At 33.3% G+C, this 17,630-nt stretch overlaps 1 long non-coding RNA gene across 1 annotated transcript; it reads left to right on the top strand.

The window, feature by feature from the left end:
* Positions 1-8,213: 8,213 nt before the first annotated feature.
* On the top strand, positions 8,214-16,975 carry LOC132737498 (uncharacterized). The gene is made up of 4 exons (XR_009626740.1): positions 8,214-8,347; positions 13,721-13,804; positions 14,497-14,642; positions 15,421-16,975. It is a non-coding gene; the product is annotated as an uncharacterized LOC132737498 (long non-coding RNA).
* Positions 16,976-17,630: the final 655 nt, after the last annotated feature.

The following is a 17,630-nucleotide window of genomic DNA, read 5'->3' as shown; positions in this document are numbered from 1 at the left end:
TTTTTACGTAAATGATAATATATAGTTATTATTTTTTAACCAGCAAAACATAATGTGATTTGTTTTTACCAGTAAATGAAAATATATAGTTATTATTTTTTTCACCAGTAAAACATTATGTACAGTGATTATTTTACCAGTTAAGCATAATATACAGTGATTTCTTTTTCTTAAGTTGAAAATAATATAAAGTCACTGTAATTTTTTTACCATAATTTTAAACATAATGTACTTTAATTTTTTCCCAGTAAAGCATAATATTCAGTGATTATTTTTTCACCAGTAAAACATAATGTACATTGACTTTTCCCCAGTAAAGCATAATATAAAATGATTATTTTTTCCGAGTAAAACATAACGTACAGTGATGGTTTTACCAGTAAGGCATAATATTCAGTGATTTTTTTTCACCAGTAAAACATAATGTACAGTGATCTTTTACCAGTAAAGCATTATATTCAGTGATAATTTTTTCACCAGTAAAACATAATCTACATTGACTTTTTTCCCAGTAAAGCATAATATAAAATGAATATTTTTTCACCAGTAAAACATAACGTACAGTGATAGTTTTACCAGTAAAGTATGATATTCAGTGATTTTTTTTTCACCAGCAAAAAATAATGTTCATTGATGTTTTCTCAGAAAAGCATAATATTCAGTACTTATATCTTTCACCAGTAAAACATAATTTACAGTGATTAATATCTCTCCTAGATTATAACGTACAGTGATTCTTTTCTCAAGTAAATAATGTCATGATTAATAACCCTACAACAAATTATCATTTCATTTTTGGGGGCGCAAGCCCCCAATGTAATTACGATAAATTCAGCTTACTACCCTTTGAACGCGTTTAGGCTATCTAGCTGCGCTGAGCAAAAATAGTTCCAATATTTTGCCATAATATTCAGATCATCATTATACCGTATCTATTTTGAAATTGACTGGTCATTTTATTACTAAATTTTAAATCCTTTTATCACAAAATTACATATACCATTGCTTTACGCGATTTGAATATTACTACGCTAGCAGTCGATAAAAATTTAATGAGTACCAGTTAATTTGTTCTACCTTCTGGTTCCCGATGCACGAGAGCCAAAGTACTTGCATACATTTGGTGCCAATTTTATCAAGTCATAAATTAACTAACTATCATAGAACACAATAATTCAGGAAAAATGGAATACGATTTTCATATAAGATAACTTTCAAGCTTAAAATGGTTAAAAAGTGTGAATGACAGAGTAAAAATTTGTATGCGTATGAATACGAACTATATTCCCTCTGACGTCATTTTCCCGAAATCGCCATCTTGGTCAGTTATTCCGAGAAAAGGCTGAGAAGATTTGCTATCAATTACGAAGTCCCAGCTATTACGTTGATATTTTGGTTGCAATCTATTCCGTATGTATAATCAAGTTTTCTTCACAATCTGGTAAAGCTATTGATATATTTCGCTTGATAGACTGCAAATTTAAGTGCATTACAAACTCGGCCCTAAAACGTACTCGGCCCCGAGTCAGCTCGGCCTTTTTTCAACTCGGTCCACTTTTCAATTTATTAACATATTGGTTTGTTTTATCACTCTTTATTGTTGAAACCACATAATTAATATCTGGACTTATTCAGAAACATGGAAAGATATTTTCTTAAATTATTATTACATTTTTGACTACTTTTTGAACACATCTCTATAACCCAATTTACTGTATTAGCTATCTAAGCTAAACAAAATAGGCCCAAAACTTGTCATGGTATACAGGTAAAATGTTATAATTGGTGAGAAATGATAGTTTTCAATTTTGTGATCATGATTTTTGCAAGCGACTGGAGGTACTGCCCCAGCCCTGTAATGAATAAAATCCTATCCTAGAGGTCCCAAAATTTTAAAGGACTGGTAATAATAATAATTGTTTAATACAATATGACTTAAGTTCAGATATACTTATTTCATACATGTAGATCTGATTTCCACAGTTTTGCCTTCATCAGATGTAGGATTTCATATTTATGGTCAGTCCATAATTTTATAGATTTTTTATTTGTAAATTTATAGACATTTATATGAAAAAAGTAGTTGTATTAAAATTCAAAACCACAGGTCAATAATAATAAGATTACTGATTATATTATTAAATATTACAGATTCCAGATAATGTGAGTATCGGCGTATTTTACGCTTTAAAATCAACTAAAAACGTACAACGTTACCAATTTGTTGCGTTCATTTACGCACTCTGTAAATTTATTACGCAAAGAATGTAAATTTGAAGCGTTTTTGGTGTGTACTTTCATTTTCGAAACAGCTGATTGACGGCTTCCATTAACAGTTGACTGTGTATCTCTTTCCAATTAATACCCGTCAAGATACTTTCAACTATTTTTCTCTGTAAACCAGTCAAATTACGTCTTTATTGCTTAGGCGCTTGATAAAACAATTGTTCTATTTTCTTGATAATTGCAAGGATTTATTAATACACATGTAGTGCATGGTTGCTTCAAGGGCTAATCAAATTGACATTTTTTTTCACACAAAATTTTACTCGATAGATTTTTGATCTATTTAAATTTACCCCCACATTCTGGAAAGTGGGGGTAAGTAATTACCCCCAGTGTCAAAAAATTATCTGGAACTCTGTATAACAGTATGGTAATATTTAGAACAATTTGATGACTATCGATTTTTACTTTAAACAAAAATTTAAAAGTCATCAAACACTGATGAAACTGACCTCATTACCTTTGTTGATATAAACTATCAATAAAAACAACTTGTCTTTAGCAGTGGAATTTATATACATCATATTAAGTCATCATTACTTTTATTTTTTAACATCTATATGATTATTATACTAATAGAATTCAAAAATTTTGTTGATGGAAGTTTATGAATTGGTAGAGGAAGGAATAATTAATCATGGCAGTGGCTAGCAGTATGAACCAGTATTGTTTGACAAAAGTGCTGGCTGTATGCCTAGCATATACTCACTGTTGAGGCTAGCTGTACAGCATTTTAAAAATGAGTTGCCTAAAACAATAATGTGCAAACTTGTTTTTCTAAAAGAAGATTTTATTGAATATCATATACAATTTCAGTCAATGCGAAAGTCAAAAAAAAAAATCCTGCCGCAAGGACTTGGATCCTTAGATTTATTTCCGGCCCTGATGATTTTTTACCGGCCCGGACTCTGAAAGGTTTTTTTTGTAGGGATGGGGGAGGGATATTGCCATAATTATAAAGAAAAATATTTAGCATATATGAATTATCAGACTCAACTATAAGATACTATGAAAAAAATATACAGAAACATAATTAATAAAACATTAGCATAATTCACAAGAAAACAATACATCTTTCAAAGGTTTAATTTTGAAGATTGGAGAAAAAATATGTTTTGGTAAGGAAATTATCAAAGACAAGATGGTGGCTGACATTACTTAGCAAAAACTGGTCGTATCCTGCGGTGATTTTGGTTATCTTGGTCTGTGAATACAAGCAAAAATTAAAAAAATAGATTGATCTTGGAAGCTTTGCATATTTTAGAAGGCCAAAAATTGTTTCAAACTGGCTGAAATTTTATTTGGACATGACAACTGACTGTATCGAAATTTATCTCGGCCCTACTGATTTTTAGTTGGCGAGGTCCGAGGACCGACAGTCTTTCGCACAGACTGCAATTTACAGTTGGTATAGTAATTTTTATGCTCCCCGAAAAATTTCGGGGGAGCATATAGTCGGCGCCTTGTCCGTCTGTCCGTCCGTCTGTCCGTCCGTCCGTCTGTCCGTCCGTTTTCTTGTCCGGAGCATAACTTGAAAACCCTTCGAGATAATTTGTTTAAACTTCATACAGTGGTAGAGGGCATTGAGGGGGAGTGCAGTGTCAAAGAACCATAACTCTATTTTGCCCGGTTTTTGAATTATCTCCCCTTATAGAAAAATCTTGTCCGGGGCATAACTCTAAAATTATAAGAGATATCAACATGAAACTTTGTAGGTGAATAGATCTCAATGGGTAGATGTGCAGTGCATAAGACCAATAACTCTTTTTGTCCTAATTTTGGAGTTATTGCCCTTTGTTAATTTCAACACTTTGAACTTTGTCCGGAACATAACTCTAAAACTATAAGAGATATCAAGATGAAACATTGTAGGTAGATAGATCTCATTGAGTAGAAGTGCAGTGCAAAAGAACCATAACTCTGTTAAGCCTCATTTTTTAATTATCTCCCCTTATAGAAAAATCTTGTCCGGGGCATAACTCTAAAACTATAAGCCAATGTAATTACGATAAATTCAGCTTACTACCCTTTGAACGCGTTTAGGCTATCTAGCTGCGCTGAGCAAAAATAGTTCCAATATTTTGCCATAATATTCAGATCATCATTATACCGTATCTATTTTGAAATTGACTGGTCATTTTATTACTAAATTTTAAATCCTTTTATCACAAAATTACATATACCATTGCTTTACGCGATTTGAATATTACTACGCTAGCAGTCGATAAAAATTTAATGAGTACCAGTTAATTTGTTCTACCTTCTGGTTCCCGATGCACGAGAGCCAAAGTACTTGCATACATTTGGTGCCAATTTTATCAAGTCATAAATTAACTAACTATCATAGAACACAATAATTCAGGAAAAATGGAATACGATTTTCATATAAGATAACTTTCAAGCTTAAAATGGTTAAAAAGTGTGAATGACAGAGTAAAAATTTGTATGCGTATGAATACGAACTATATTCCCGCTGACGTCATTTTCCCGAAATCGCCATCTTGGTCAGTTATTCCGAGAAAAGGCTGAGAAGATTTGCTATCAATTACGAAGTCCCAGCTATTACGTTGATATTTTGGTTGCAATCTATTCCGTATGTATAATCAAGTTTTCTTCACAATCTGGTAAAGCTATTGATATATTTCGCTTGATAGACTGCAAATTTAAGTGCATTACAAACTCGGCCCTAAAACGTACTCGGCCCCGAGTCAGCTCGGCCTTTTTTCAACTCGGTCCACTTTTCAATTTATTAACATATTGGTTTGTTTTATCACTCTTTATTGTTGAAACCACATAATTAATATCTGGACTTATTCAGAAACATGGAAAGATATTTTCTTAAATTATTATTACATTTTTGACTACTTTTTGAACACATCTCTATAACTCAATTTACTGTATTAGCTATCTAAGCTAAACAAAATAGGCCCAAAACTTGTCATGGTATACAGGTAAAATGTTATAATTGGTGAAAAATGATAGTTTTCAATTTTGTGATCATGATTTTTGCAAGCGACTGGAGGTACTGCCCCAGCCCTGTAATGAATAAAATCCTATCCTAGAGGTCCCAAAATTTTAAAGGACTGGTAATAATAATAATTGTTAAATACAATATGACTTAAGTTCAGATATACTTATTTCATACATGTAGATCTGATTTCCACAGTTTTGCCTTCATCAGATGTAGGATTTCATATTTATGGTCAGTCCATAATTTTATAGATTTTTTATTTGTAAATTTATAGACATTTATATGAAAAAAGTAGTTGTATTAAAATTCAAAACCACAGGTCAATAATAATAAGATTACTGATTATATTATTAAATATTACAGATTCCAGATAATGTGAGTATCGGCGTATTTTACGCTTTAAAATCAACTAAAAACGTACAACGTTACCAATTTGTTGCGTTCATTTACGCACTCTGTAAATTTATTACGCAAAGAATGTAAATTTGAAGCGTTTTTGGTGTGTACTTTCATTTTCGAAACAGCTGATTGACGGCTTCCATTAACAGTTGACTGTGTATCTCTTTCCAATTAATACCCGTCAAGATACTTTCAACTATTTTTCTCTGTAAACCAGTCAAATTACGTCTTTATTGCTTAGGCGCTTGATAAAACAATTGTTCTATTTTCTTGATAATTGCAAGGATTTATTAATACACATGTAGTGCATGGTTGCTTCAAGGGCTAATCAAATTGACATTTTTTTCACACAAAATTTTACTCGATAGATTTTTGATCTATTTAAATTTACCCCCACATTCTGGAAAGTGGGGGTAAGTAATTACCCCCAGTGTCAAAAAATTATCTGGAACTCTGTATAACAGTATGGTAATATTTAGAACAATTTGATGACTATCGATTTTTACTTTAAACAAAAATTTAAAAGTCATCAAACACTGATGAAACTGACCTCATTACCTTTGTTGATATAAACTATCAATAAAAACAACTTGTCTTTAGCAGTGGAATTTATATACATCATATTAAGTCATCATTACTTTTATTTTTTAACATCTATATGATTATTATACTAATAGAATTCAAAAATTTTGTTGATGGAAGTTTATGAATTGGTAGAGGAAGGAATAATTAATCATGGCAGTGGCTAGCAGTATGAACCAGTATTGTTTGACAAAAGTGCTGGCTGTATGCCTAGCATATACTCACTGTTGAGGCTAGCTGTACAGCATTTTAAAAATGAGTTGCCTAAAACAATAATGTGCAAACTTGTTTTTCTAAAAGAAGATTTTATTGAATATCATATACAATTTCAGTCAATGCGAAAGTCAAAAAAAAATTCCTGCCGCAAGGACTTGAATCCTTAGATTTATTTCCGGCCCTGATGATTTTTTACCGGCCCGGACTCTGAAAGGTTTTTTTGTAGGGATGGGGGAGGGATATTGCCATAATTATAAAGAAAAATATTTAGCATATATGAATTGTCAGACTCAACTATAAGATACTATGAAAAAAATATACAGAAACATAATTAATAAAACATTAGCATAATTCACAAGAAAACAATACATCTTTCAAAGGTTTAATTTTGAAGATTGGAGAAAAAATATGTTTTGGTAAGGAAATTATCAAAGACAAGATGGTGGCTGACATTACTTAGCAAAAACTGGTCGTATCCTGCGGTGATTTTGGTTATCTTGGTCTGTGAATACAAGCAAAAATTAAAAAAATAGATTGATCTTGGAAGCTTTGCATATTTTAGAAGGCCAAAAATTGTTTCAAACTGGCTGAAATTTTATTTGGACATGACAACTGACTGTATCGAAATTTATCTCGGCCCTACTGATTTTTAGTTGGCGAGGTCCGAGGACCGACAGTCTTTCGCACAGACTGCAATTTTACAGTTGGTATAGTAATTTTTATGCTCCCCGAAAAATTTCGGGGGAGCATATAGTCGGCGCCTTGTCCGTCTGTCCGTTCCGTCTGTCCGTCCGTCCGTCTGTCCGTCCGTTTTCTTGTCCGGAGCATAACTTGAAAACCCTTCGAGATAATTTGTTTAAACTTCATACAGTGGTAGAGGGCATTGAGGGGGAGTGCAGTGTCAAAGAACCATAACTCTATTTTGCCCGGTTTTTGAATTATCTCCCCTTATAGAAAAATCTTGTCCGGGGCATAACTCTAAAATTATAAGAGATATCAACATGAAACTTTGTAGGTGAATAGATCTCAATGGGTAGATGTGCAGTGCATAAGACCAATAACTCTTTTTGTCCTAATTTTGGAGTTATTGCCCTTTGTTAATTTCAACACTTTGAACTTTGTCCGGAACATAACTCTAAAACTATAAGAGATATCAAGATGAAACATTGTAGGTAGATAGATCTCATTGAGTAGAAGTGCAGTGCAAAAGAACCATAACTCTGTTAAGCCTCATTTTTTAATTATCTCCCCTTATAGAAAAATCTTGTCCGGGGCATAACTCTAAAACTATAAGCCAATGTAATTACGATAAATTCAGCTTACTACCCTTTGAACGCGTTTAGGCTATCTAGCTGCGCTGAGCAAAAATAGTTCCAATATTTTGCCATAATATTCAGATCATCATTATACTGTATCTATTTTGAAATTGACTGGTCATTTTATTACTAAATTTTAAATCCTTTTATCACAAAATTACATATACCATTGCTTTACGCGATTTGAATATTACTACGCTAGCAGTCGATAAAAATTTAATGAGTACCAGTTAATTTGTTCTACCTTCTGGTTCCCGATGCACGAGAGCCAAAGTACTTGCATACATTTGGTGCCAATTTTATCAAGTCATAAATTAACTAACTATCATAGAACACAATAATTCAGGAAAAATGGAATACGATTTTCATATAAGATAACTTTCAAGCTTAAAATGGTTAAAAAGTGTGAATGACAGAGTAAAAATTTGTATGCGTATGAATACGAACTATATTCCCGCTGACGTCATTTTCCCGAAATCGCTATCTTGGTCAGTTATTCCGAGAAAAGGCTGAGAAGATTTGCTATCAATTACGAAGTCCCAGCTATTACGTTGATATTTTGGTTGCAATCTATTCCGTATGTATAATCAAGTTTTCTTCACAATCTGGTAAAGCTATTGATATATTTCGCTTGATAGACTGCAAATTTAAGTGCATTACAAACTCGGCCCTAAAAACGTACTCGGCCCCGAGTCAGCTCGGCCTTTTTTCAACTCGGTCCACTTTTCAATTTATTAACATATTGGTTTGTTTTATCACTCTTTATTGTTGAAACCACATAATTAATATCTGGACTTATTCAGAAACATGGAAAGATATTTTCTTAAATTATTATTACATTTTTGACTACTTTTGAACACATCTCTATAACCCAATTTACTGTATTAGCTATCTAAGCTAAACAAAATAGGCCCAAAACTTGTCATGGTATACAGGTAAAATGTTATAATAAAAATGATAGTTTTCAATTTTGTGATCATGATTTTTGCAAGCGACTGGAGGTACTGCCCCAGCCCTGTAATGAATAAAATCCTATCCTAGAGGTCCCAAAATTTAAAGGACTGGTAATAATAATAATTGTTTAATACAATATGACTTAAGTTCAGATATACTTATTTCATACATGTAGATCTGATTTCCACAGTTTTGCCTTCATCAGATGTAGGATTTCATATTTATGGTCAGTCCATAATTTTATAGATTTTTTATTTGTAAATTTATAGACATTTATATGAAAAAGTAGTTGTATTAAAATTCAAAACCACAGGTCAATAATAATAAGATTACTGATTATATTATTAAATATTACAGATTCCAGATAATGTGAGTATCGGCGTATTTTACGCTTTAAAATCAACTAAAAACGTACAACGTTACCAATTTGTTGCGTTCATTTACGCACTCTGTAAATTTATTACGCAAAGAATGTAAATTTGAAGCGTTTTTGGTGTGTACTTTCATTTTCGAAACAGCTGATTGACGGCTTCCATTAACAGTTGACTGTGTATCTCTTTCCAATTAATACCCGTCAAGATACTTTCAACTATTTTTTCTCTGTAAACCAGTCAAATTACGTCTTTATTGCTTAGGTGCTTGATAAAACAATTGTTCTATTTTCTTGATAATTGCAAGGATTTATTAATACACATGTAGTGCATGGTTGCTTCAAGGGCTAATCAAATTGACATTTTTTTCACACAAAATTTTACTCGATAGATTTTTGATCTATTTAAATTTACCCCCACATTCTGGAAAGTGGGGGTAAGTAATTACCCCAGTGTCAAAAAAATTATCTGGCACTCTGTATAACAGTATGGTAATATTTAGAACAATTTGATGACTATCGATTTTTACTTTAAACAAAAATTTAAAAGTCATCAAACACTGATGAAACTGACCTCATTACCTTTGTTGATATAAACTATCAATAAAAACAACTTGTCTTTAGCAGTGGAATTTATATACATCATATTAAGTCATCATTACTTTTATTTTTTAACATCTATATGATTATTATACTAATAGAATTCAAAAATTTTGTTGATGGAAGTTTATGAATTGGTAGAGGAAGGAATAATTAATCATGGCAGTGGCTAGCAGTATGAACCAGTATTGTTTGACAAAAGTGCTGGCTGTATGCCTAGCATATACTCACTGTTTGAGGCTAGCTGTACAGCATTTTAAAAATGAGTTGCCTAAAACAATAATGTGCAAACTTGTTTTTCTAAAAGAAGATTTTATTGAATATCATATACAATTTCAGTCAATGCGAAAGTCAAAAAAAAATTCCTGCCGCAAGGACTTGAATCCTTAGATTTATTTCCGGCCCTGATGATTTTTTACCGGCCCGGACTCTGAAAGGTTTTTTTGTAGGGATGGGGGAGGGATATTGCCATAATTATAAAGAAAAAATATTTAGCATATATGAATTGTCAGACTCAACTATAAGATACTATGAAAAAAAATATACAGAAACATAATTAATAAAACATTAGCATAATTCACAAGAAAACAATACATCTTTCAAAGGTTTAATTTTGAAGATTGGAGAAAAAATATGTTTTGGTAAGGAAATTATCAAAGACAAGATGGTGGCTGACATTACTTAGCAAAAACTGGTCGTATCCTGCGGTGATTTTGGTTTATCTTGGTCTGTGAATACAAGCAAAAATTAAAAAAATAGATTGATCTTGGAAGCTTTGCATATTTTAGAAGGCCAAAAATTGTTTCAAACTGGCTGAAATTTTATTTGGACATGACAACTGACTGTATCGAAATTTATCTCGGCCCTACTGATTTTTAGTTGGCGAGGTCCGAGGACCGACAGTCTTTCGCACAGACTGCAATTTACAGTTGGTATAGTAATTTTTATGCTCCCCGAAAAATTTCGGGGGAGCATATAGTCGGCGCCTTGTCCGTCTGTCCGTCCGTCCGTCCGTCTGTCCGTCCGTTTTCTTGTCCGGAGCATAACTTGAAAACCCTTCGAGATAATTTGTTTAAACTTCATACAGTGGTAGAGGGCATTGAGGGGGAGTGCAGTGTCAAAGAACCATAACTCTATTTTGCCCGGTTTTTGAATTATCTCCCCTTATAGAAAAATCTTGTCCGGGGCATAACTCTAAAATTATAAGAGATATCAACATGAAACTTTGTAGGTGAATAGATCTCAATGGGTAGATGTGCAGTGCATAAGACCAATAACTCTTTTTGTCCTAATTTTGGAGTTATTGCCCTTTGTTAATTTCAACACTTTGAACTTTGTCCGGAACATAACTCTAAAACTATAAGAGATATCAAGATGAAACATTGTAGGTAGATAGATCTCATTGAGTAGAAGTGCAGTGCAAAAGAACCATAACTCTGTTAAGCCTCATTTTTAGCTCGACTATTCGCAGAATAATCGAGCTAATGCAGTCACCCATTTGTCGGCGTCGGCGTCGGCGTCGGCGTCCCTGTGGTTAAGTTTTTGTATGTAAGCTGGTATCTCCATAACTACTGAAGGGAATGGATTGAAACTTCACACACTTGTTCTCTGTGATTATCTAAGATGATTGGCACAAGTCCCATAACTCTGAATTGTTTTATTTCATAATTATGCCCCTTTTTTGACTTAGAAAATCTTGGTTAAGTTTTTGTATGTAAGCTGGTATCTCCATAACTACTGAAGGGAATGGATTGAAACTTCACACACTTGTTCTCTGTGATTATCTAAGATGATTGGCACAAGTCCTATAACTCTGATTTGCTTTTTTTTCATAATTATGCCCCCTTTTCGACTTAGAAATTCTTGGTTAAGTTTTTGTATGTAAGCTGGTATCTCCATAACTACTGAAGGGAATGGATTGAAACTTCACACACTTGTTCTCTGTGATTATCTAAGATGATTGGCACAAGTCCCATAACTCTGGTTTGCTTTTTTTCATAATTATGCCCCTTTTTTCGACTTAGAAAATTCTTGGTTAAGTTTGTGTATGTAAGAGCTGTTATCTCCATAACTACTGAAGGGAATTGATTGAAACTTCACACACTTGTTCTCTGTGTTTATCTAAGATAATTGGCACAAGTCCCATAACTCTGATTTGCTTTTTTACATAATTATGCCCCTTTTTTGACTTAGAAATTCTTGGTTAAGTTTTTGCATGTAAGCTGGTATCTCCATAACTACTGAAGGTAATGGATTGAAACTTCACACACTTGTTCTCTCTGATTATCTTAGATGATTGGCACAAGTCCCATAACTCTGATTTGCTTTTTAACATAATTATGCCCCTTTTTCGACTTAGAAATTTTTGGTTAAGTTTTTGCGTGTAAGCTGGTATCTCCATAACTACTGAAGGGAATGAATTGAAACTTCACACACTTGGTCTCTGTGATTATCTAAGGTGATTGGTACAAGTCCGATAACTCTGAATTGTTTTATTTCATAATTATGCCCCTTTTTCGACTTAGAAAATCTTGGTTAAGTTTTTGTATGTAAGCTTGTATCTCCATAACTACTGAAGGGAATGTATTGAAACTTGAAGAGTTTGTACCTTTTCGGACAATTTTATGTATTCATATAGGTAAGCATTATTATACTCAATGAAACACCCTTGTGACAAATTTTCGAATAGTCGAGCTTTACTGTCCTCCGACAGTTCTTGTTTAATTATCTCCCCTTATAGAAAAATCTTGTCCGGGGCATAACTCTAAAACTATAAGAGATATCAACATGAAACTTTGTAGGTGAATAGATCTCAATGGGTAGATGTGCAGTGCATAAGAACAATAACTCTTTTTGTCCTAATTTTGGAGTTATTGCCCTTTGTTAATTTTAACACTGAACTTTGTCCAGAACATAACTCTAAAATTATAAGAGATATCAAAATGAAACATTGTAGGTAGATAGATCTCATTGAGTAGAAGTGCATTGCAAAAAAAAAATAACTCTGTTAAGCCTCATTTTTGAATTATCTCCCCTTTTAGAAAAATCTTGTACTGGACATAGCTGTAAAACTATAAGAGATATCAACATGAAACTTTGTAGGTAGATGTATCTCAATGGGTAGATATGCAGTGCAAGAGAATCATAACTCTGCCTTGCCTAATTCTGGAGTTATTGCCAATTGTTTATTTTTACTTTTTGAATTTGTCCGCAACATAACTCGGAAACCATAAGAGATATCAACAAGAAACTTTGTAAGTTGATAGATAACAGTGATTAGAAGTGCAGTGGAAAGAACAGTAACTCTGCCTTTCCTAATTTTGGAATTATTGCACTTTGAACTTTTTCCAGGGACATAACTCTGAAACTACAAGAGGTGTACTTTCCTGTGTCCAAAACCTATTCGGGGAGCATCACCCGGCTCAAACCGGGCTCTTGTTAGTGTTTGATGATCAGAAGATTTGTTTTCCTTCTGAAAATCATGGAGTTGAATAGTTTAAATCTGTGTGAAAGCGCAAAGAGAAAGAGACTGAAAATTAATTTATTATTTCTATGGACAATATAGATGTAATACATTTGTAATCAAACATGTGGGTCAATTTCCAACAGTAGTTGAATTTATATGACAAAGTATTTTTAATAATTTTATTTCACTTTTAGCTACTTGAAAATTTCATGCTGGATGTTTGCTTACCATTACATTTTGCATAAGAGCTCTATGATTGACATTAAAGTCCACGGGCCAATTCATTTCTGATATATCTTTCTGATATCTTGTTATAATATAAAGGCTGAACGTCGTCATAGAATTATTAGGAAAAAATATATATGTTCATTCTTTGTAAAAAATGTTAGAAGACTTGCAAGTTACTGATTTTATCATTGCATTGATTTTATTTATTATTGAAAAATGCTGAACGGCTATCCTCAACAGTGTGTATAGGCTAGAACTTTCAGTTTGCATTTTAGGGTCATGACGGCTTTCCCGTTGCTGTCAACAAACTAACCTTTTTCATAACTTTTCAGATCTTGGTGTATTGTCTTCATACTTGGCCACAACAACCCTTCAAATAGACCAGACTAAACTTGACCTCCATATAAACATTCAAGGTAAAATATTTAAATTTTCTTGATTTTTGCTATTAGTGGCTATGACTTTGTTATTTTTGAATGGATTGTCTTCAAACTTGTACGCAACAATCTTTTAGGATAGGACCTGATTCACTCATTAATGTCCTTGAAGCTTTTGTGATGAGAAGTTGTGCAGAATAATACAAACCCAGAACAATTTCATTTACTTGGTTTTGCAACTTCTGAGACAATGGATTTTAAAGATAGTTGTTTTCTTAAAATTTCAGGACAGTATAGTAGATTAAAGACATTTAGTACATACTGTATATACACTATAACTACTATAGTATACTATAAAAATCTTTGTGCTTGGACAATTTTGAACAAATTGTTTCTTAAACAGTGTAAGAAATTAGGATTTGAATCGACTAGTCTGGTCGGACTACCAGATTGGAATATTCACTAGCCCAAAAGACATTTCACTGGCACGATTCATTTGTTCAAAACAGTTGTTTATATTGCCTCTGAAAATACAGTAGCCTGGTCGGCTTGTTACTGTGAAAAGTTGGTAGCCCGAGGAGAAATTTAGTAGTCAGGCCCTCGGACTACTGCTAATTTCGAACACTGCTTAAATTATTGATTTGATATCAACTAACATAATTATTGGGATACTATACATGTATGTATATCTAATAATAATTATATTTTATCTTTCCAACTTTCTGTTTCAGATGGTCGGCCTACATGTCAGATTTGTGAATGTGAACGGCAGGATATCGAGTTTAAGGATGCTTTAGGGTCAATGAGAATGAAATCAAGAGAGATAAAGGCTAAAATGTGAGACTGTCAATCTGACAAACCTTGCAGTGAATAAATGGTAAAATGTTTCTTTCAGTAGCATGGCATTTAAGGAAGCGGTACATGATTATTTAGAAGTGGTTGTATATGATATTTCTTAATTATTATATTCTAATAGCTTTTTTTCTTGACTTGTTTAAAGGCTGACACAGGACAGTTTATTTTAAGTCAGTGAGCTTCTGTCACTGGATAAAATCCAAATTTATAAAAAGGAATTACAGTGTATTTAAATATCATCTTATACTAGAAATTAGGAACAAAAATAATAGCAAGAACAATTGTGACATGTAACATGTATTTAGGAATTCAGCTTTTCTTTCCTTTTCACCTCAGGAGAATTCACATTAAAATATTGAATATTCACAGTAAGCACTCCGACATATCTGACATATATGATTATCTTATCTACACTTAGCTATCTATAGGTTATCAGAATCACTCACATTTATAAATTTAAATAATTTTGAAAAAATTGCTGTTTAGCAAATAGATGAAATACTTGGGGTGTCTGTGGTGGATTGGTTGACTTTGAACCTATTAAGCCTTTCACTGCTGTAGGTTCGAGCTCTGCAAGGGTTTATGGATTATTTCATGTGAGAAAGCTATCCAGCTTATTTATGGAACATTGATGGTACCCAGGTGCCTGAAATCATACACATAGGTGCACCAAGGTCTTCCTCAACCAGTAAAGCTGGAAATTGTGCTTTAAATTGCTCTCCCCCCCCCTCCCCGAACAAAACAACAAAAATAATGGCATTTTTATTTTGCAATTAACTTTTTCTAAACAAATATTTCAGGAAACAGTGGCGTTTGTATGATAGAACAGTAATAGCAGGAGTGATAAGGACAGATGCATGTAGATGTGTCTTCATGTCGGAAACACTACTAGAGAAATTGAAATATTTGGGTTTTTCAAAACTTAAAAGAAATTGGAATACCAGGAGACTGCTTGCCCTTTGCAATGTTGGATGATGTGATGTCGAAAGCCTCATGAATATAGTAACTTGACTTAATCTAATAAGAAAAAGAAATGACATTGAGGAGAAAACTAGTCACCAGTCTTTCACCAAGAACATGAGATAACTTTCCAATATTTGAAATATCATAATATGTATAGAACTTAAATGAGCTAACAGTTTTTCACCAGGAAAATAAGATCACTTATCTATTTTTGAAATATGTATGAACAGAACTCTATCAACTTCAAGGTGAGAGTTTATCACAAAGAACATGAGATAACCTATGTATGAACAGAACCACATTTGTATATAGAGGCGCCAGTTCATCTCCAAGAAGATGAGCTAACTTATCAATGTTTGAAATCTGTTATACCCCCGCACAACTAAGTTGTAAGGGGGGTATACTGGAATCAGCTTGTCCGGCCGTCGGGAGTTTGTCAGTTTTTTCTTGTCCGTCCAATAACTTAAGATTCCTTTGACCCACAGTCTTCATATTTGGCATGGAGATAAGTCATGATTAGTAGATGACCTCTTTTAATTTTGAGAACACCAAGTCAAAGGTCAAGGTCACAGGGTCTTGACTGAAGAAAGCTTTTCTGCCCAATAACTTAAGAATCCTTCGACCCACAGTCTTCATTTTTGGCATGGAGGTTAGTCATGATTAGTAGATGACCCCTATTTATTTTCAGGTCTAAGGTCATGGTCACAGGGGCCTTGGCTAATTAAAGCTTGTCCTCCCAATTACCTAAGAATCCTTTGACCCGTAGTCTTCATATTTGGCATGGAGGTTAGTCAAGATTAGTGGAATACCTCTATTGATTTTGAGGTCACTGGGGCAAAGGTCAAGGTCACAGGGGCTTTTATTACAATTAGCTTGTCTGCTCAAATGGTCTTATATATTCATCATAAAACACCTCCAGGCAAGGCTGCATGAAATGGGGGGGGGTGTTATTGAAGTCATTCAATGGCAGTTTCAGTTTTGAGGTCAGTAGGTCAAAGGTAAAGTTCACTTTGATCTTTTCCACTAAAACATGTAGAATACATAACTTAGCAATGCACTGGCTTACTTCCCTCAGATTTGGCTGGGAGGTTGTCTGAGCTGTAAATGACTACTGGTGTGATTCTGACAAATTGGTATGTGGGGGTATTCACGCCATGACAATGGCAGTTCTAGTTTGTACAGAAAATATCAAGGTGCAAGTTTCTTTTATTAAGAATAGACTTATTGATTAGATAACTTACAATATTTACAAACATTTATAATACCATACCCATTTAAAGTATTTCAGCTGAGAGTGTATTATCCAAAATACATGTATTGTTATAATGTACTTTATAGTATATTTATTGTAAAGTTTTGATTCTACTAGATTTTAAAAACATTTAGATTTTACTAGATCTTGAAAATATTTTGTTCCATGCTCTTTCATTTAATTTTGAATAATGAATCCAATAAATACCTATAATAAGTATAGGATTAAAATTGATAATGTTTTCTATCTTTAACTTATATAAAAGTACAAAAGTAATGTTCAAACTGCTGGTTAGATTTCAAACAGGACTAAACAGGAGTGTACAGTGCCATCCTTAGTTGTGCACATTGTTGGCATGTTCTCATCGTCAGATACCCACGGCCGAACCATTAACATTCATCATTGATTGCATGTTATGTGACATGTTTATCAATCGTGGGTATCCGACAATGGCATGTTCTGTTTCTCTGCACAAAATGGCCCCAGAGTTAAAAAAAGAAAAATCTATCACATGTAAAACTGCCAAAATTCAAAAGAGTGATCAGAACCATACACAGTTTTGGGAGACATGTTTTTGTGACAAAAGCCCTTCAAGTTCATATATGACCTTGACCTTTATTAGTCCCCTACCGGTTTAACCGGAGGGGACTTTAGGTTTACCCTCCGTCCGTCTGTCTGTCCGTCTGTCTGTCTGTCAGTCCGTCCGTCCACAAAACTGGATCCCGCGATAACGCAAAATGTACTGAAAATATTTTAATGAAACTTGATATATGGATAGATGGCAGTATGGAGATT

The sequence above is a fragment of the Ruditapes philippinarum genome, unplaced genomic scaffold, assembly GCF_026571515.1.
Source record: "Ruditapes philippinarum isolate M1 unplaced genomic scaffold, ASM2657151v2 ctg765_1_1_1_1, whole genome shotgun sequence".
Classification (NCBI taxonomy): Eukaryota; Metazoa; Mollusca; class Bivalvia; order Venerida; family Veneridae; genus Ruditapes; species Ruditapes philippinarum.
Note: the sequence above shows the minus strand (reverse complement) of the source record. Positions and strands in the feature narration are given on the sequence as shown.